The sequence below is a fragment of the Serinus canaria genome, chromosome 15 (genome assembly GCF_022539315.1).
Source record: "Serinus canaria isolate serCan28SL12 chromosome 15, serCan2020, whole genome shotgun sequence".
NCBI classification, from domain to species: Eukaryota; Metazoa; Chordata; class Aves; order Passeriformes; family Fringillidae; genus Serinus; species Serinus canaria.
Window position 1 is genome coordinate 1,954,558 of NC_066329.1, and position 21,504 is coordinate 1,976,061.

The following is a 21,504-nucleotide window of genomic DNA, read 5'->3' on the forward strand; positions in this document are numbered from 1 at the left end:
CCTGGTTCTGGCAGTGGGAATTCCTTGCTCCATGGCTCCAGACACCACCAGCGCCGTTCCCCAGGTCCTGCCCCCGGGCTTGGCTCCGTGCGGAGCTGCCCTAGGCGCTGGGAGGAACATGGATTGATTGCCTCATTATCCCTGCTCAACCCCGCTCCTTAAATACCACACACCTGCCCTGAGAGCTGCTCCCACACCTCCCACCAAGCGACCTGGCACTGATTGTCCTGGGAATCAGCACCGTGGCCATCCCTGGGAGCAGAGGTGAGTGGGATCTGGGCTGGACTGGGGGGGATCCTCTGGGCTGGATCCGTGTGCCAGGCTTTGGGATGCTGCTGGATGGGATCATGTGCTCTGGGGTGCCTGTTGTGGGGGGGATTCGGGGGATGAGTGGCTGGGAAGGTTGTGCAGCACTCCTAAAGGGAGGTGGGAATTGCTGTGGATCCACTACTCTTGTCATGGGAATAAGGTGGGAAAGGCAAAGGGTTGGCCTTCAAATATTTGGGAAGCTGCAAAACCAGCAATTTCCCTGGTGGGAGCTGCCTGTTCCTGCCTGGCTGCAGCTCCAGGGAATCCATCCATCCATCCATCCATGCATCCATGCATCCATCCATGCATCCATCCATGCATCCATCCATCCATCCCCCATCCATCCATCCATCCATCCATCCATCCATCCATCCATCCATCCATCCATCCATCCATCCATCCATCATCCATCCATCCATCCATCCATCCATCCATCCATCCATCCATCCATCCATCCATCATCCATCCATCCATCCATCCATCCATCCATCCATCCATCCATCCATCCATCCATCATCCATCCATCCATCCATCCATCCATCCATCCATCCATCCATCCATCCATCCATCCATCCATCCATCCCTTCCTCCAGTGCTGTTGGAGATGTCCCAATAAATTCACTTATAAAAATGGAAAAAAAGCCTGTCCATCACTCACAGCCCCTTTCCTACTGCTCCCTCCTCATTTCCATGAGTCTGGTTGGTGTTTGGGAGGGATCCTGGGAATCTGGGATTTGGAAGGCACAGCTGGGGGCTCAGAACCACTGAAGTGTCCCGGTGCCTCTGTTTTGTTGGTTAAATGGCTCTGGAAGAGCCCTGCAGGGATGGATTCTGGTTTTGGGAATGGGAATTGCTGGATGAAACGGATAAAAGTGGAGTTTGGAGTGAGGGCACGCAGGGTTCCTGCTCTCAGGAGCTGCATCTGAGTCACCTGGGGATGGGGAGGATCCTGTGAAGTGTGACCTGCCCTGGAGGTGTTGACAGCAGCGATGAGACATCAAAAACTGTTTTTATTTTATTTTTTTTTAGCTCCTCAGAGTTAAAGTGAGGTTTTTGGGCAGGAGAGCCGTGTCAGTGCTGGCGCGATGGGTGGGTCAAGCTCATTTCTCCCTGCTCAGGGCTCTCGGTGGGGTTAAAATCTCCTCAGTTTAAAGAACAACATTGTTTCTGGGGATGTTCAGGGGCTTTGGAGCAGAACCTGAGGTTGGATTGAGGTGCAGCTCGTCCTGCTGGAGGGGACAGTGAGAGGGGACAGGGACAACGGGTTCCTGGAGATGATTTAATCTCCAAGGACTCTTTTAATTAATGCAGCAGCCCTTGGATGCCTCCTGATTGTCCAGGCATGCCTGAGTTTGCAGCACACAGGGGCTGAGGTCGTGCTGAGGAGCCTGGATGTGCCTTTCTGCTCTCCCTCCCTTTGGAGCTGAGAAAAATCAATGGAAAACCCTTCCAAAGGCCCGGAGAGCTCCGTTATCTCCAATCAACCTCAAACAAAACCCCACTGCATGCCAAGGACAGCAGCTCCTTGCCTGCTCCTCTGGGAGCAGGTTAAAAATTCAGCTTTTCCTTACAGATGGATAAAATTCCTTTGGTTTGGGGCAGAAAGAGCCGTGCTGTGGGGTGGAAACGCCTTTTCCCCGCTCTGCACCTTTGGGAAATGCATTTTGGGGAAAGGAGGGGAAGGTCCTGATCCCCCGTGGCCCTGAGGGGCTGCCGGGCTCTTCCCGCCTTTCCCATGAGTTGGATGTTTGGAACTCAGCCCCGGAGCTTCTCCCATCCTCGCCCTCCTTCCCAGGCCCACCCGGGGGGACACAGCCCCCCTGAGCACCCGAAAATCAGCTCGGAGCCGCGCTTAGGCAGGCGTGCAGCCGCTTCCAGCCCGCAGAGATTAAAAGTTACTGAATAACCCAACTCCCCCGTCAGCCCCGGGGGCCGCGGGGGCTGTGCCAGGTGCCCGCTGCCCGGGGGACATTCCCGTCATCCCCAAAGCACCGGCAGCGATTTCTCCGTGCCAGCCCTGCCGAGCCACAGGGGATGTCCCGGCCGGACGGATGAGCACGGTGGGTCCCGGGCACGAGCAGGCGAGGGGACGGGGACACTGCCGGACCCGCCGAGGGGCAATGCCACCGTGGGAGCGGCGGCGGGCACGGCTCACGCAGCCGACTGGGCACGGCTCACGCAGCCCTCCCGCAGCTCCAGCGCCGGCTGAGCCCTTTTCCTGCCGCTGCCCAGCGCCTCCTTCCCTGGCTCCGGCCGGCCCCTGCCTCCGGACGAGCCATGGCCTCGGTGTGTGCCTTTTGTTTGCTCTTCCTTCGGGGACCCGGAGCCCGGGGCGGGGGAGCGGGGCCCCGGCCGAGCGGCGGGGGCGAACGGGGCGCGCTGCCCGGGGGTCTCTCGGCGGCTCCCTGCGGACCCAAGTAAGGCTGGGGACGGTGGGGACACTCCGGGGAGGTGGCTCGGGTGGCTCCGCGCGGCCCGGAGGGTGGCAGTGTCCAAGCGGGAGTTGTGGTTTTCCAGGAGTGCTTTGTTCGGGATGGGGATCTGTTGGGATTCCTGCTGGGAATCATCACAGGGGGATCGTTCCCCATCTCCCGGCTCCACTTGTTCCTCGCCTCGGACACACCTTTGGCCCCGGCGGGGTGGGCTGGGGATGTCGGCAGCGCCCTCCCGGCTGGGGACTCTGCAGGACCCTTTGAGGGTGGTGACAGCCCTGAAAACCCGTCCCAGGTGAACTTTTCTCCACCTGGACACCTCCAGCTTCTCCTCCGGGCACGGGCTGGCAGGGCCGCGCTCTGCCCTGGGTACGGCACGGCAGATTTGGGGAGATGTGGGGTGCGGCTGTGCGAAGGGGAAGGAAAAGCACCCGAAGGGAAGGGATAGGATGGGATGGGAAGGGAAGGGGAGCATCTCCTGCGGGGAGGCGTGCGCTCCTTCCTCCAGCGCCGAGCTCATCCTGCAGACTGCGTCGGCACCGCAGCTGCTCCGGCTTCCTGGGAAGTCCTATTGATGCCAAAGCAATCCTGGAGAGGGAGGGGGAATGACTAAAGTTATCCGCGGCCGTGTGCTGCTGCAGATGCGGGGTCCTTCCCCCCCTTCCCCCTGTGTTTTTGGGAGGGGTTCCGAGCCTGTGATCAAAAGCTGGAGCTGGCGTCCATCTGCTTCTGACAACCTGAGCGCTCGCTGGCAGCTTCTGCATTCAGAGCCTTGAATTCCTCAATAATTAGGAGTTTTTTCGGAAAAAAAAATCTCCATCTGGGCTTTTTCATGATGGGAATGAAAAGCCAAGGTGGGTGTGGGAGGGGGGCAGGTGGATTTTCAGCCTTAGCAACCCAAATCTTCAAATATTACATCAGCACCGAAGAGGTGTAATTAAGTAGGAAACAAATGAGCCCAGCTAATCTGTTTTGCTTGTTTGAGCTTAGCGGAGTGCAGAAAACAAACAGAGGCTGAATGATGAATGAGACTTCTTTTTATTTATTTTTTTAAAGGGTTTTTCTTTCCCCGAGCCCCGAGGGGGGGTTGGGATGTGGGTCAGGAAACGCGGCCGCTCTCCCCCGCGGCTCCGAGGTCACCGGGCCGTGGCAGCCGGGGCTCTGAGCCGCCACTCGCCCGTTCCCCGCTTCCTCTGCCCGCTCTGCCTCCCTTGGCCGCCTTCCCGGAGGGATGGGGATGGATCTCCGAGCTGCTCTTCCCCGCGCCTGCCGTGCCATCAAAGCCGTGGCCCCGCGGGTGGCCGCCAGTGCCCTTTAAGGTGGCACTGCCACCTCAGCCCTCCCTCCGCAGCTCCTCGGGACACGGGGGCACCTCTGGGGGCTTGCTGCAGGAATTGTTGCTTTTGGGGCACCTTTGGGTGCCAGGAGTGAGGAAAAGCTTCATGGGGACCCCACAGGCTCCGCAGCACCCTCCCTGTCCCCGGCCACCCCACGGAGGACAGGGGGACACGGCCCTGGCCGTGAGGCTCTCACAGCTCCTTAAACAGCCCAGAGGGCTCCCGCAGCTTGGATGTGTCCCTGCGTGTCCCCCCCGGCCGAGTGGCAGCTGGTGTGGCATCTCCGCGCTCCCTGTGCCCCTTCCCCAGGGAGGGCTCGGGGGGCTGGGGCCGCTTTGGGGCCGTTTTGGGATCGTTTTCCCCCCGCTCCCGGGCGCTGTCGGGCTCCGGCAGTGACACGAGGTGCCAGGAGCAGATGGCAGCCATCGGCCGAGCTGGCTCTCAGATCCCTGTGGCTCCTGGCACCGTGCTGGGCAGCGGCTCCTCGTAACTCCCTCGCTGCCACGCTGCTCTCTGGGGAAGAACCGGGGGTTTTGGGGTCTCTCCGTTGAGTATTTTGCATTTGAGCCCCGTGCCCAACCCGCCGAGGAGTTGCTGGTGGCTGTTCCTGGTGCGATGCCCCGAGCCGGGGTTGGAGGGGAGGAACTTTGTGGGTCTGGAGCGCTGCCCGTCAGTCAGCGGTGACAACGACCCTGTTCCCCCACCGCCCTCCTGCCAAACCTGGCAGAAATGGACTTAAAACCAGAAGAAAGGAGCAGCTTTACGGGCCCCGAGAGGGCAGGGGGCTGTGCCGGGGCTCGGCTGGGTGGGACCGGGGGGTTGTCACTGTCACTGTCAGCGTGTGGGGTCAGCCCGGCATGGGGAGCCTGAGGTCCCTCCTGACACCAGACTGCCCCAAAATCACGCGGCAGAGGAGATGCTCCCAAAATGTGAGAGACCCAAAACCTGGCATGGCAGAGGAGATGCTCCCAGAATGGGAGAGCCCCAAAACCTGGCAGTGGTGCTCCCAAAATGGGGGAGCCCCAAACCTTGAATGGGAGAGGAGATGTTCCCAAAGTGGAGGAACCCCAAAATCTTATACATCAGAGAAGTTGTTCCCAGAATGGGGGAGCCCCAAAACTTTGCACAGCAGAGGAGTTGTTCCCAAAATGTGAGAACCCCAAACCCTGCACGGCAGAGGAGATGCTCCCAAAATGGGAGAACCCCAAAACCTGGCAAGGCAGAGGAGCAGCTCCCAAAATGGGGGAGCCTCAAGCCCTGCATGGCAGAGGAGTGGCTCCCAAAATGAGGGAGCTCCAAACCTTTCACGGCAGTGGCGCTCCCAAAACGGGAGAACCCCAAAACCTTGCACGGCAGTGATGCCCCCAAAATGGGGGAGCCCTGCACGGCAGTGATGCCCCCAGCGTGCCCGTCCTGCTCAGCGCCCCCCAAAACTCCCCTGGCCTTTCCTGGGCTCCCACTCGCTCGGTGCTGCCCCTCGAAGCCTTCTCGATGGGGCCGTGCCCCACCGGGAGCCCCCCACCCCTCTGGCTCTCCCCTCACACCCCCTGCCCTCCCTCCCTCCCCTCCGGCTCCTCCCGCCCTCGGAGCGGCCGGCAAATTGGGAAGCGGCCAAAATGAAACAAGTTTTCCTCTTCCCTCCCGGGTGACAATTTCAAGCCCGCGGGAGCTCTGTGGCCAGCAGCCAGCTCCCGAATCCACACCCCCGAGGGGAGCAGCAGCCCCTGCCTCCCGCCAGAACCCGCACTCGTCTTGTTATTATTATTATTGCTATTATTATAATTATTATGATATTTATTTTAAATTTCTGCTGGGCGAGGGGGAGGCTGGAGCGGTTTATTGGCAGGCGTTGCTGTGCCTGCCTGGCTTCGGCGGCGCTGCCGCTGCTCTCTCCGAGTAATCAGAGCCGTTCTGGAAGAGACAATTGAGCAACTCGGTGTCCTCCTCACCGAGCCAGGCTGTTTATCCTCCTCGTTTGGGTTTCAGACGAATAAATTTGCCAGACAACAATGATATTACCTCGTCTCAAAGACTTTATCAATTTGCAGTTGTCTCTGCGCTGATAGTTTTTTATTGAGCTGTCTGAGATGATTTCCAAAGAGAGGACTGCAATTTCAACTATTAAGTAATTTGGGAGAGCAATTAGTGTGAATCTGGAAACTCCCTGTGTTGCTCCTGAATAAATCAACCTCTCTGCGAGAGCCGTGCTGGGCTGATTGATGGGAAAGGGGGGTTTGGCCAGGGAAGCAGCAAGGAGAGCTGGAAAACTTCAGTGCCCTGGTGGGGCTGTGGTTCAGAGGCTGTGGGGGTGCTGCTGGGAGCTGGGGCTTCCTCTGGGGGTGTCCCCTCCTTGCACCCCCATCTCCAAAAGGATTCTCTGCTCCCAGGTCCCAGGTTTGCTCCTGCTTTGGTTCTCCTGGGGGAGATAGGGGAGGATGGGGGGCAAGGAAATGAGGGAGGGCAGAGGAGATCCCAAATCCTCCCTTGTCCCGGGATTCCATGGGGCTGGACCCTGCTCACAGCTCCCAGGGTTGAACTGGGACAGGGGTGATTTGGGTGAGATACAAGGAAGATGAGTTTAGGATGAGGGTGGTGAGGTGTGGCTGCTCCATCCCTGGAGTGTCCAAGGCCAGGATGGGGCTGGGAGCAGCCTGGGCTGGTGGAAGGTGTCCCTGCCATGGCAGGGCAGGAATGGGACGGGCTTTATGTCCTTTCCAACCCAAACCATTCCATGGTTCCTTCTCTGGTACCACAGGGCTGCCAAAGGCCTTGCCAAAGCTGCCTCTCACAGCCTGAGCTGCTGTTCCTGATCCACAGGGCCCCTCCCCTCTCCTGGGACGAGATCAGGGCCACAGGCCACGATTTACACCTGACAAGTCCCTGCTGGCAGCTCCCAGTGACTCCCACACCCGTCCCAGGTGGGATCCTTCGGCAGGATCTGCTCCATCCCCTCCTGAGAGCAGCCTGTGCTTCCCTGCTGGGTGATGGTGATGACATTTCCCTGTTCCAGCTCCCCCGGTCCCCAGCATCCCCAGGGGCAGGAGCAGCTCCTCAGAGCCACAGGGACCATCCCAGCCCTGCTCTCCCTCCAGGCTCATCCCAGGGAAGTTATTTCTGGCTGCAGGAGCACGAGTGGAGCCTCCCCCTCTGCAGAGAGTTGCTCCTGTTTGGAGCTTTCTCCTGGTGGCTGCTGCTTCCCCCTCTGAATCCCTCCATAATCCACTAAGGGACCTCACATCTCCCTTTCTTTCTCCTTTTTTTCTTTTTTTTTTTCTGTTCCTAAAACAATTAGCTTGGCTCAAACCCTCTGCAATCCATCAATTAATACAAGCTGCAGCAGTAAATTAAAGGGAAACAGGAACAACTATGCTGGGATTAGGTCACTGAAACTATAAACTTTGGAACAAATCAGATTTCCTTGGGAAGGGAAATGGACAGCAGTGATATGTCAAGCCCTGAGATGAGACAGGCTCGGAGCAACTTTCCAGAGTCTCCTGACTTGGTGCTGGATGCCAGAACTTCTTCCCCAGGGGAAGTTTTGGGCTGCCAGACCCCGTTGCTGCTGCTGGGAGCTTGGATGGCCAAATAAACAAACAGGGAGAGAGGGAAAGGGCTGGGGGGGGAGGCTGCAGGGACCCTGCTGAAAGGTGGGATGTGCTCATTCCCAGTTCTCCCAGTGACATTCCTGTCCAGGGCAGTGCTGGAAATGGTGCTCAGGGGGAGGCAGGGCACCCAGAGCTCTGGGCCAGCTCAGGGACAGGGGGATAAACCCCTCCCCAAGGCCAGGGTGAGGGGCAGAGCAGGGATTCCTGTCTTGAGGGATGAGATCCTTGTCCTGGAGCCGTGGCAGGGCTCGGGCTCCCCCCGGACAGATGGCTCAGTTACCAGAGACCCCCAGTGCTCATCTGCTCTTTGCAATGTTTGCTGCAAGGATCAGGTCAAAGTCACACACACAAACTCATGCAACATCTCTGGCTTGCAGAGTTTAATGAAAATTTCATTTTCTGCTGAACCAGTCTGGCTGAATCTTCTTGCAATCCTCCACGTTCCAGGATGCCAAGGCATTCTGTCAGCCAGTCTCCCATGCTAACCAGGTCCAGAGTCCATCTGTCTTGTGTTCCAACATCCCAACATCCATGAACAGCCATTCCCTGCTCTGGGACAGGGAGACATCCCCTGGTTCTGCAGGTGGTGCCCCTCCCTGGCACTGCCCCCCTGGCCAGGCTGGGCCGACCCTGGGGGCACCAACAACAACCCCGGTTTGGAATTAAAATGAGGAGATGCTCTGGCTTCTCCTGCGGGAGGAGCTGAGGCTCCCTCTGTGCTGCAGGGGCTGGAGCACGGCTGTCACCTCCTGGCAGGACAATCCCGACCCCTGGGCTCCCCTTAGCTCCTTTTGGCCCAGCTCCTGGCTCCAGGGGATGCTGCAATCCCAATTCCAGAGTGTCCCTCAGGGAACTTTCCCTGCTCTCTGCACCCTCCCCCCTCCTGTCTTCCCACAGTTTTCACCCCGGCTTTGCCCTGCTGAGATCCTTCCCGGGAGCTCCCTGGCACCCCGTGGGCACCGCGGCTCCGGCTGCCGCCCCCGGCCCTGACCCCTCGCTCTGCCCGAGCCTTTTAGCGCTGCAGGAGCAGCGTGGGAGCTGCAGGGCTCGTCCTGAGCAAAACAGCCCAGCCCGGCCTCTGCTCGCCCCTAATGAGCTGGGTCAGCATCCCCCGCTCCTTGCCAGCTCCTGCCCAGGCGGGAGCAAACACCGAGCGGCGGGGCTGGGCAAAGCAGGGAAACCGGGAAAGAAAATCGCTTCTAGCAGGAGTTTGAGCGGGGCAGAAATTCCCGGGGGATGGAGTTGCTGCTCCCTGGGTGGGATGGGGTTGGCATCCCCAAAATTCCCTGGTGCTTCCCTAAACCCAACCTGAGGGGTAGCAGGGTGGGGACACGGGACAGGCTTTGGAGTCCCTGCAGGGGGGGGAATTCGGAGCTGATAAACCTCAGAGGGGTGAACTCTGCAGGGCTGAATTTGGTTCTGATTGCAATTAACACCTCCCTCCGTCCCAGACCTACCTACCCAAAAAGTAGGACCACCCCTTGCTTCATATTTACATTTATATTTATTATATTTATATTATATTTATATTTATATTATAGTATATTATAGCTATATCTATATTTATACTTATATCTATAGCTATAGCTATAGCTATATCTATATTATACTTATTTTTATTTGCTATATCTTTCTATATTTATTTTTATTTTTATTTTATTTTTATTTTTATTTTATTTTTATTTATTTTTATGTATTAAAATATAATATATGTATATATTCTATAGATAACATATATTATGTATTATACATATAATATACATGACATTTATTTAATATATTATTTATTTTATATCTATATTAATATATGCAATAATTGTCAAGGTTTATATAATTTTATAAATTTTTATGGTTTATATTTTATATATTTTTATATTTATATACTATATTTATTATATTTATTATATTTATATGATTATGTGATTATATTTGTGCTATATATTTTTTATCTATTATAAAAATAGAAATGGAAATAGAAATAAATATGGATGTAGATATAGAGTAGATAGATATAGATATAGATATAGATATAGATATAGATATAGATATAGATATAGATATAGATAATATAATAATAATAATAATAATAATAATAATAATAATAATACTAATAATAATAATAATAATAATAATAATAATAATAATAATAATAATCTTTGTGTGCCGAGGCAGATTTGGGGGACCAGATCTTGTCCAGAAATCTCTTTGGATGCATTTTTGCACTCGGCAGCAATCCCTGATCACACTCACAGTTTTTAATTACCGTGTGCAGTAATTATTTCCTCACCTGACAGTGCTGGGCCCTCGAGGGCAGGGTGGGGAGAGCTTTAGGATCCAAGTGGGGATGTGGGGAGGCTCCCTGAGCCCCCAGAGCTGGGGCTGCTCCATGGAGAGCCCCACGTTTTCCATGAGAGCTGGGGGAGGGAGCAGAGGAGGGGGAGGAGTGAGGATGAGGAGGGCTGGGATGGAGTAAGGCACTGACAGGGGCCCGGTCCTGGCAAACTTGGTGCAAAAACGTCCTGTTTTAATGGGAATATCCCAAATCCTTTGGATGAAACCTCTCCCTGCTCAGAGGGGAGGCACCCCCGGAAAATCCTGCTCCTGTCTGGAGCCTTTCCCAGGGAACACCTGGGGGGATGCTGCTGCTGCTTGGAATTCCAGCAGCTCCTGGAGAACATTTCCCTGTTCCTGCTGCTCCTGCTGCTGCTCAGACACTTCCAGCAGCTCCTGGAGAACATTTCCCTGTTCCTGCTGCTGCTCAGACACTTCCAGCAGCTCCTGGAGAACATTTCCCTGCTCCTGCTGCTGCTTGGAATTCCAGCAGCTCCTGGAGAACATTTGGATTTTTTCTGGTTCATGTTCTCCCACCCTCCTAACAAGAGCAGATCCCAGGAATTGTGGGGATGTTTCCAGACAAAAACTGTGCAGACTCCCGGGCTGATGCCAGGAGAAGCTGAAGCAGCTTCCAGGAGCACCTGGATCCTGCTTTGGGAGCAGCAGGCAGGGAATTTCCAGCAGGATTTGGGCAATCCAGGGTGTCCCTGGTGCTTCCAGCATCAGCATCCCCAGTTCCCAGCACTGGGGAGAACGGGCAGCCCAGGAGAGACCAGGACAGCAAAGAAAAGTGGGATCTGCAAGTGGAGAAACTGGGATAGGTCTGGGATAACTGTGAGATGGGTCTGGAATAACTCTGGGATGAGTCTGGGATAATTGTGGGATAAATCTTGGATAAATCTGGAATAACTGTGGGATAAGTCTGTAATAACTCTGGGATAAATCTGAGATAAGTCTGGAATAACTCTGGGGCAAGTCTGGGATAACTGGAATAATTCTGGGGTAACTCCGGGGTAACTCTGGGATAAATCTGGGATAACTCTGGGATAAATCTGGGGTAAGTGTGGGATAAATCTGGAATAATCTGGGATAAATCTGGGATAACTCTGGGATAAATCTGGGGTAAGTGTGGGATAAATCTGGAATAACTCTGGGACAAGTCTGGGATAACTCTGGGATAACTGGAATAATTTTGGGGTAACTCTGGGATAAGTCTGGGATAAATCTGGGATAACTGTGGGATAACTGGAATAATTCTGGGGTAACTCTGGGATAAATCTGGGATAACTGTGGGATAAGTTTGGGGTAAGTGTGGGATAAATCTGGGAATAAATCTGGAATAAATCTGGGATAACTCTGGGATAAATCTGGGATAAATTGGGATAGCTCTGGGATAGCTCTGGGATAACCTGTTCAAACCTCTGCTGGCAGCACCCCCCTTCACACCAACAGATTCTCCACCTTCAGCTCCCCTCAATCTTCCCCTCCCTGCATCCGCCTGAATTATGGTTTTCCGTGGCTGTTTGGGGTTTTTTGGGGGTTTTCTGGGTTTTTGGGGTTTTTCTGGTGTTTCTGGGGTGTTTTGGGCAGGGAGGTGGCTGCAGGTTCAGCCACTGGCTAATGCTGTTAGGAAGGCAGTGGTTATTGCAGGGCTTCCAGTGGGAGCTGCCAAATGAGCCATAATTCCGTAATGAGATTTCCCTTTCCCGGCCAGACTGAATGTTCTTGGCCACTGGGAATAGGAGCTCGGGGAGAGGAGGGAAAATAGAGGGAGAGAAGGAAGGAGAGGAGGGGGAGCCGGGTCCAGGCCGCTCCCTCTGGGCTGCAGGGGAGGTTTGCAGAGCTCCGGTCCTGCTGGCTCATCCCTGGGACAGCAGCTCGGGGCCAGAGGCTGCCCTGGCCTCCCTGAGAGCAGGAAAAACCCCTCTGAGGGTGTGTTAGCTCTGCAAAACCTGGAGAAGGCGGGACAGACTTCTCCAGGGTGCTGGAGAGGGACGGGGAGGGAGCTGCGAGGGAAAGCAGGCTCTGGAGAGGGGAATCCCAGCAGGAGGTGTCCGGGGGGTTTGTTGGGATGTGTGGCTGGAGCAGGGAGCAGTCAGCCCTTCCCGAGGTGTGCTCATCCCCCTGGGCTGGGGCAGCTCTGATCCTGTCCTGGTCCATCCCGGGGACACTTCTGGCACTGGGTGAGGCCAGGGCAGGGGAGGATGGGCAAACCGAGGGGTCCAGGTGAAAACCCCTGGCAGGGATGGAATCAGCTCAGAGATCATCAGGCCCTTAAATCCCATCCCATCCCATCCCACCCGTCCATGGCAGGGACACCTCCCACTGTCCCAGGGACACCTCCCACTCTCCCAGGTGCTCCAAGCCCTGCCCAGCCTGGCCTTGGGCACTGCCAGGGATCCAGGGGCAGCCACAGCTGCTCTGGGCACCCTGTGCCAGGGCCTGCCCACCCTCCCAGGGAACAATTCCTAATTCCCAATATCCCATCCAGCCCCGCCCTCTGGCAGTGGGAGCCATTCCCTGTGTGCTGTCCCTCCATCCCTTGTCCCCAGTCCCTCTCCAGCTCTCCTGGAGCCCCTTCAGGCCCTGCAAGGGGCTCTGAGCTCTCCCTGGAGCCTTCTCCTCTCCAGGTGAGCACCCCCAGCTCTCCCAGCCTGGCTCCAGCCCTTGGAGCATCTCCGTGGCCTCCTCTGGACTCTCTCCAGCAGCTCCAGGTCCCTCCTGAGGTGCCCAGGGCTGGCTGCATTTCTCTGGCAGTGCCAGCAGTGCCCCAGTGCCATCCCAGCTCTGCCACCCCCTCCCTCCCTCCCCTTCAGCCTTCAGGTGTCCCCACACTTCCCAAATTTCTCTCTTTCTGCCCCAGAAGCCTCCCAGGGAGCAGGGTGGGGCTGGGATTGCTGCAGGCAGGGCAGGTCAGTGTCTGTCAGTCTGTCCTTGCTCGCTGCCCGTCCTGCCCGGGGGTTGCTGCTTTCCATCCTGCTCTGATTTCTCCTGCCTGTGGCAAACAGGAGCCTCTGGTTTGCCAGAGCTTCCTGTGCCTGCGCTGCTCCTCCGGGCCGGGCTGGGAGCGCTCCTGGAAACCCCTGGGAAACTCCTGGAAACCCCTGGGCTCTGTCTCTCACCCAGGTGAGAAAAGAAAGGAAAGAAAAGGAAAATGTTTGGATGTTTTTATTTTTCCCTTTGGAGTTTGGCCCCGGGGTGCTGCACACCCTGATCCCTCCTGTGCCTCTGTTCCCCATTTTTAAGTGGGAATTGGGCAGGGATTGGTTCTTTTCCAGCCTTTCACGGCAGTGCTTTGCTGCTCCAAGGTGCCCTGGCTCTTTGGGAGGATGTTTTTCCTGTTTTCTGTGGTTTTAGCCTCAGTCCCTCCCCTGGGCTGCATGGATGGGCACCCCCTGCTCCCAGCTCCCAGCTCCTTCCAGCCCGTCAGCTGCTCCTGCTGCCAAACACCCGGGGATGAGGAGGGGAAAATCACATGGCTAAAAATAACTTTTAAAATATATTTTTAAAAATTAAAAAATAAAATAAATAAATTTTTAAAAATAAAATAAAATAAAAAATGAAATAAAATAAAATAAAATAAAATAAAATAAAATAAAATAAAATAAAATAGAAATAAAATGTAAAAAGGAAAGGAAAGGAAAGGAAAGGAAAGGAAAGGAAAGGAAAGGAAAGGAAAGGAAAGGAAAGGAAAGTACAGGAATGAAAATTTAAATGACATACTTAAAATGAAACTAAATTAAATGAAATAACATATAAAATGTCAAAAAACAATTAAAAATTTCAAGTAAAATACTAAAATTACATCATTGCAAAAATTAATATAAAATAAAATAAATTTAAAAAAATAAAATAAAATAAAATAAAATAAAATGAAATAAAATAAAATAAAATATAAAATAAATACAGTGGTTTGGATGCCAGCTCTCCGTGGTATCCCGAGCACCTCTCCTCCCTCCTGTTCCTGATTATCCCACACTGGCCCAGGAGAAGTTGTGGGGCTGTGTCTGCCCTGCCTGCCCATCCCCCTGGCCAGGCTTTTCCCAGGACCCAGCCTGGAATCAGCCACTCCAAAGAGCTGGAGGGCGTTCAGGTGCAAGGAAAGCCTGGGAATCAAAGCAGGCAGGGTTTTCCTGGCACGGAGAAACAGGATATCCTGGGATTTCACCTCCTCCCACCAGGATATCCTGGGATTTCACCTCCTCCCACCACAAACTGGGCAGGATCTCCGTGCAAGTGCTGGGAGCTGGGAGATCTGGGGGTGCCCAGAGTGGGATCATGGATGGTTTGGGATGGGAGGGAGCTCAAAGCTCATCCCACCCAATCCTACCCCATCCCACCCCATCCATCCCATCCCATCCCATCCCATCCCATCCCATCCCATCCCATCCCATCCCATCCCATCCCATCCCATCCCATCCCATCCCATCCCATCCGCTCAGGCCTTGGACACCTCCAGGGTCAGGAATTCCCTCCCTGTGCCTGGAGGAACACATCCTTGCCCCCCCCAAAGGAGCAGGGATTTCTGGGCAGCAATTCCAGCCCTTGCTGGAGCTGCCATCACTCCCTGGGTGCATCCAGAGGGATAAATCCTCCCCATTTTACATACAGGGAGAATTTCCCTTCTGCAACAGCCCCAAAGCTCAAGGAGCTTGGGGGGTTTTTGTTTCTGGGGATCCCTTTGCTCTCCCTTTCCTGAGGGAACATCCAGCCGGGCTTTGTCCCCCTGGGCTTTGTCCCCCTGGGCTTTGTCCTGGCCATCCAGCTAAATCCAGGGTGGGTTTGGGAGCTGTGGGAAGAGGGGGCTGAAATGTGGGGGATGAATCCAGGGAGCTGAGGGTGGGGCTGGGATCCCCCCAGGAATCACGAGGGGATGGCAGGGCTGGGTTTGCCTCCAGGCAGAACCTCCAGATGTTGAAAATCGTGGATTTGCAGCCCCACCCAGGATGGGCCCCAGTTCCCTCCCTCGACTGGGACCAGCCCAGCCTGAAATCCCAGGGAATGCTCCAGGGGCAGGATTTGGCTGTGGGGAACCTCTCCCAGGTGAATCACTGGGCTGTGTCTGCAGGCAGCCAAAAATCCCTATATTGAGAATATTGTTGTTGCTGTTGTTATTATTATTATTATTATTATTATTATTATTATTATATTATTATTATTATTATTATTATTATTATTATATTATATCATCATCATCATCATCATCATCATTATCATCATTATTATTATTATCATTGTCATTATCATATAATTACATTTTATTACATATCATTACATTTATTTTATATATCATAATATATATATAATACATTTTATATTATATAGAATACATTTTATATACTATATTTATATATAGTATATAATATAAATTATATTGTCTCTATATAATGGTATCTTAGAATATATTTTTTATTCTTATTATCATTATCATCTTTATCATTATCATTGTTTTAGATATTATAATATTATATATAATACATTTACATTATATATTTATATATTTATATAACAAATAATATATACTATATACTATATACTATATACAATATACTATATACTATATACTATATAATATATAATATATATAATATATAATTATATATTATATATATATATTATATATTATATATTATATATTTATATTCTATATATATATGTCTATGTACTCTATCATTACATATGTATATATGTCTAAGTCTTATCTACTATCTCTCATTATATATCCTCCCTCCTATATCATGTATCATGTATTGTCAATTGTATCCTATCTCATGCATCTATCCTATATACTAGTATCTCTCATATGCTCTACTACTCTACTATATCCTACTCATATCCATTATTTATTGTTTCTCATATAATTGTATCTTAGAATATTTTTTTATTTTATATTATCAGCATTGTGGTTATCATTATTTTATATATTACCATATTACAAATAATACATTAAATTATTTTTCTATAGTATACATAATACATATTATATATTTTTACCACATATTTGCATATGTATATTATACATATACATATGCTTATTATACATATACATATTTAATACATATTCTATATTTTAATATATGCTATATATGAAATAGTGTCTATTATAATAGATTTATTATGTGTGATTACATTTTTATTATTACTCTATTTATTGACAGTGAGTTCTTTGTTTCTGTGGGGGTTTTAGGGCCTGGCAGGTCCCAGTGTGTTTCTGGCTCTGGTGCTCAGCTCTCGTGGCCAGGCTGGTGTGTGCTGGCCCCAGCCCCGTGGTCTGGGGGCTGAGCAGGTTAAACCCCTTCCCATCAAACACTACCCCATCAAACCACGCCAGGAACAGATCCAGGTTCCTGCCCAAACTTCTCCTCGCTTGGTGGGAAGGCTGAGCAGAGGCTTTTTGTTGGATTTGGGGGAAAAAAGGGGGAAATCTGACGGCTCCTTCTCTGGAGTTCTTGTTTGTCCCTGGTTTGTTGGCAGCTGGGCTGGGAGAGCTCGGTGGCGGCTGTTTGGGGTCAGCCAGACGGGGCTGATTTGGAGGTGAACCTCACTCGAGGGTGGTTTTATTTTAATTATTGTTGTTATTATTATTTTGCTGTTGCTATTATTATTTTGGGAGCTGGGATTTGGCCACCTTCTCCTGGCTCTTTGCTGCTCCATCCAGGCTGGGGGAAGCTGGGACATGGAACCATGGGATGGTTTGGGTGGGAAAGGACCTCAAAACTCATCCCATTCCCATGGCAGGGACCCCTCCCACTGCCCCAGGCATTCCAGAGATCCAGGGGCAGCCCCAGCTGCTCCGGGAATTCCATCCCAGCCCCTCCCCACCCTCCCAGGGAGCAATCCCATCCCAAAAATCCCACCTAGCCCTACCCACTGCTCCCTCCTCCCGGCGGGATGCCCCAATTCCCAATTGTAGTCCCCGATACGTTTGATTTTATAGTAAAATATACATTTTATTAGAGCGGGCCTGGGGGGAGCCGGGAGCTGGAGCCCCCTCCCTGCAGGCCAGCTCCGAGGCACTCTGCTGCTTGGTGGTGGATTATTTTTATCCTATTATTTTTCCCCTCCTTGCTCCTCTTTAGAGATGAAGAAGTCGGCAGCAGCTGTTTCTGTGCTTTTGGGTTTGCTTTGTGCTGGTTTTTCGCAGTGAATGCCGCGCAGATTTGGCTTATCAGCCTCGTCAGGCTGCTCACTCCTCCCCGGCCCTATTTACCCAGAGCCCCGGCCCTTTCCTGTGTTTGTCACCACCCACCCCTAGGCGCTCCAGCGATAACTTTTCACTCCAGATTAGGGATTTGGGACTTTTCAAAAGAGTCTTTAACCCACAGCCCTCAGAAATGTGTCACTTCGTTGAAAAAAGGAAAAAAAAAAAAAAAAAACAAACCAAAAAAACCAATTTAAACCAGGAAATTCAGTGCTTAAGGCTGACACCAGAGTGATTTTTCTGGTTTGTAATTGCACCAAGAATTGATCGAAAGGTTCGAAGGTGCCGTTGGGGGGCCCGATCCCGCTGGGAAGGAACGGGCTGGAAATAGGGACTCAGATGGCACAAAATCCTGGGAGCAGGCTGGTTTTAGCTGGCTTTAATGATCTCGATTCCGCTGATTCCAGTGGAGTCGTGGAGCTCTGCTGCTGCTGCTGCTGCGAAGCATCTGCCCCCAACCTCCAGCTGCTGGGGATGGCTCAGCTCAGCCTCTTGTGCTTCGGAACAGGGTTTGCATCTGAATAACCCGGGAGTGACTCCAGCCCCGTTCAGGCTGCCGAGAGAGGATTCAAAGCGGGGTTTTTTCAAATCTAAATTACGCCCCGGATTTACAAGGAGTCCTTGAACTTTGGGGTGTTTGTCAGGCCTTAAAATGCTAATGAGAGCGATTTGGATTTTGATGGGAAGGGGGCAGGGTGTGGGGCCGGAGGAAATGTGACTTTGGAAGGAAGGGGGTTCCTATTTTGAAGTAGAATTTAAAAAGAAATGCAAGGGAAGACAGACAGGTCCTTCCCTGCCCTGTAACAGCGATGAAACATGAATTCATCCCCCTGGAATTTCTTGTTTGTGTGCTCCCATAATCTCATTTCTTTGGTGTCTGTATGAAGCTCGAGATAGTTGAATGCCAGGAGCCAAATTCTCTCGGACTAATATCTTTTTATTAGATTTGCTGCGTGCGTGTGTGCCCACGTGTGAGAGAGAGAGATCACCCTTCATCACCCACCTCGTGCCGAGGAGGAGGAGGAGGAGGAGGAGGAGAGGAGAGGAGAGGAGCTCCCAGGGAATCTTGCCAGCAGCATTTTCCAACTCTGACCCCCAGGGCGGGGAGGTTTGGGACATAAAGGTGGCTTTTGGTGGGGTTACAGGTGTCTCGTTGGATGCCAGGGTTTGTGCTGGAATATTTCGCCTTGTCACAGCTCTGCCTGGTCACCGAGGGCTGTGACAGCTTCCGGAGGTGGGGGACAAAGAGTTTTCCCCGAAAATGTCACTGGCAGGGGGGAGCTGGGAGCTGGCCCGGGGATGTTTTTAAAAGCGACCTGCCCTGGCCATGAACTCCCGGGTTTTAAGGGTTTGATCAAACCCCGGTTCTGCTCCAAGCCCGGCTGCGATGAGCCCCAAGCTTTGCCCCGTGCAGAGGGGACGGTGCCAGAGGATCCTCCGAGCCCGCAGAGGGGGGGGTGGGTTCCGAGCGGGCCAGCGGGTCCCTCCTGTGCCCGTGCGGTCACAGCAGCCCTGCCCCAGCCCGCCAGAGCCCCGGGACTTCCCGGGCTGCGCCGGGGGTCGGGAAAGGGAAGAGCGAAGAGCGAAGAGCGAAGAGCGAAGGCTCACTGCCACCTCTAGGCAAAGCCCAGCATCGGCGCTCGCTCTAAACTGGAGCACGGGCAGAGACAATCCTGGGATTTGTCCCAAATCGCCGCAGTGGCAGTGCCAGACCCCGCTCTCGGCTGCTGCGCGCGTGTGTGTGAGGGGTGTGCGCGCTCCGCAGCTCCCAAAGCTTCCGTAGAAATGTGTTCAGCCCTTCCTCCACCCCGCGGGCTTTAATCCCCTTCCGCAGGCATTTCCAGCCGCGGGGAAAGAGCAGCCCCGTAAGTCCCGAGCCGCGGAGATTGTGTGTGTGTGATCCGTGCCGAGGCCACGCGTTCCTGAGGATCTCAGGCAGAGCCGAGCATCCTGAGCCGCACATTCCCGGCGGGTCCCCCAGCTGGGAGCTCCGGCTGAGGGATCCGGCTCCAGCCCCTCGGCACGCTCCCCGAGAGAGGTGGGTGAGGGACAAGGGCAGCAGCAGAGGGGAAGCGGCGGGAGCGCCGGGCTGGGAAGGAAATTTGGGCATTAAGCGGTGGGTTTATATCTGGTTTCTATCCCTAACCTCTGGCAGCATATGGCCGGGAGCGAGCGGCGCTGAGCTGCTTCCAGAGGAGAGGGGGAACGGGGCAGCAGCGCTGCGAGGGGCGGGGAGGCGGCTCTTGCCTCTCCGGAGCAGTTTTGGGGGATAACTTCCTAGGCAGCACCGCCTGAATTGGCTCCCGGCTGTGGGAAAGGGGAAAGCAACTTCCATGGACGAGGCTGGCTGGGCAGGGCTGGGAATGGGGGGGTTCCTCCAGAGCTGGGGGCTGCTCTCTGGGCTGCCCAGGGAGGGTGAGGCAGGATGACAGGGACGCGTTCCTTGCGGAGAAATGCCGTCCCCAGACGCTTTTTGCTGGAGGGAGGAAGGCGCAGCCTTGGCTGTGTGGGGAAGGGGCTCCGTGGCGCGGCTGTGCTGGGGAGGGTCTCGCTCCACCTTCTCCATTCACAGGCCACCCTCTGCCTCCTCAGTTGTTTATGAGCCTCCAAGCCTTCCCTTCCCGGCTGACTCACGGCTTCCAGCGGGAGGGAAAGGCTACCTGGGGCTCCTCCCTGGCGCAGGGGGAGCGCGGGACCCGCGCAGGCCCCGGCCCGGCTCCCTTCCCGCAGGGACACTTGGCTCCTGGCTCCCGCGGGTTTCCGGGCAGCAGCAGAGCTCCCGGTGATCCCGAAACGAGCCTGGTCCCGCTCAGATTCCCGCGGGGAAGGAAGTGCTGCCGTGCCCCGGGAGGATGTGGCCCAGGGATGAGCAGAGCTCTGTTCCTGTGATCCTGGGCTGGGATCCCGCCGCGGGTGGAGGGTGGGAGGGCTGGACTTCCAAAGCCCGGAGTGTCCCAGAGTGGCGCAGGGAGTTCTGCTCCCCTGGATCAGGGCTGTGCTCCTCGGATGGATCTGCCTGGCTGGCAGGAGGAGCAGGAGGTGCTGGTGGCCTTGTGCTGGGCTGGCTTTGGCAGTGCAGAGTCCCCTCAAACAGGTGACATCGCAGCCACCAGCCCTGCGTCTGCCTGCACCCCTATCCGAGGAAAACTGCTCCAGCCCACAGAGCATTGCAGCTCTAGGGCTCCGAGCTGTGAGCCCTGCAAGGAGAAGGGTTTGGACTTTCCCAGCCCGGGCTGAGCTGCCCATCGCCAGCCCGTGCCAGGGTCACGAAGTCCTTTGTCACCAGTGTGTGCCCACTGCTCCGTGGCCGGTGGATCAGAGCAGATGTCCTTGGGTAGCTCGCTCTCAGATGAGTCCCCCTGGCTCTAAGGAGGCAGGATCACGTTTTCCTCAGCCCCAGACAGTGTTACAGCCTGATCTCGGTGAGGAGGGGCGGAACGGGGGAGGCAGCCCCGATTCTGCTGCTGCATTTGCCCGTCCTCTCCGCCTCCCCACCTCTGCACAGCTCGCGGTGTGCCGGGCAGGAGCGGGGCCGCTCCGCTCCCCTTCGCCGTGGGAAGTTCTGTAATTGAGCCGCCCGCTGGGCCGCGTGTTGTTTGCCTCTGCTGAGGCACCGGGGGCCGCCCGGGCTGGGTGGCACCGGAGCTGCCGGGTACCCACGGGCTGGGCGCCTTTCCCAGGCTCAGGACACCTCTGTCTGCTCCGGTGGGAGCTGCCTGCTGGGCTTGGAGCGGGCCGGGAGCAGGTGAACCTCACAGCCCTGCCCGAGAGCCCGCTGGGTTTATATAATATTATATATCTATAATTGTGTGTTTGTTGTTGCCATGGGAATGAGCGCGATCGCAAAGAAAGGCTGGAGACTGATGTCAAGCCTGGGTCTGCTCTGGGCCGCGTTGGGGGCAAATGAAGAGTCAGGAGGGGAAATGGGGTGAGGAGAGCCTTTGTTCCCTGCTCCGTGCGCAGCCCAGGGGCAGCTCCGGCAGCTGAGGCTCGGGGATGTCCCAGCCCCGCCTGGAGCCGGGCCGGGAGCGCCGGGAGCTCCCGAAGGAACCGAGGTGTCTGCCCTGGGCACCGAGCAGGCACGGGCTGACGGGAGAAGAGCGGGATTTTCTGCAGCACGGCCAACCCGGGAACAGGAATGTGGGGGCTGCAGCAGGGCTGGGCAGGGACTTGGGGACCGCTCAGCCCCTCCGATGCCCCCCGGGGCAGGCAGAGCTCCCCACTCGCCCGGGGCAGGCTGAGTCAGGCCCGCGGGGGGTGAAGCGGAGCTCGCAGCAACAAGTGGG

At 54.3% G+C, this 21,504-nt stretch overlaps 1 protein-coding gene across 1 annotated transcript in view; it reads left to right on the forward strand.

Annotated features, from left to right (window-relative positions):
• Positions 1-2,292: 2,292 nt before the first annotated feature.
• Positions 2,293-21,504, forward strand: part of NOS1 (nitric oxide synthase 1) — an 83,945-nt gene continuing 64,733 nt past the window's right edge. The window contains exon 1 of the mRNA XM_050980664.1: positions 2,293-2,369. The gene's annotated coding sequence lies outside the window, so the exon portion shown is untranslated. The remainder of the gene's footprint in view (positions 2,370-21,504) is intronic.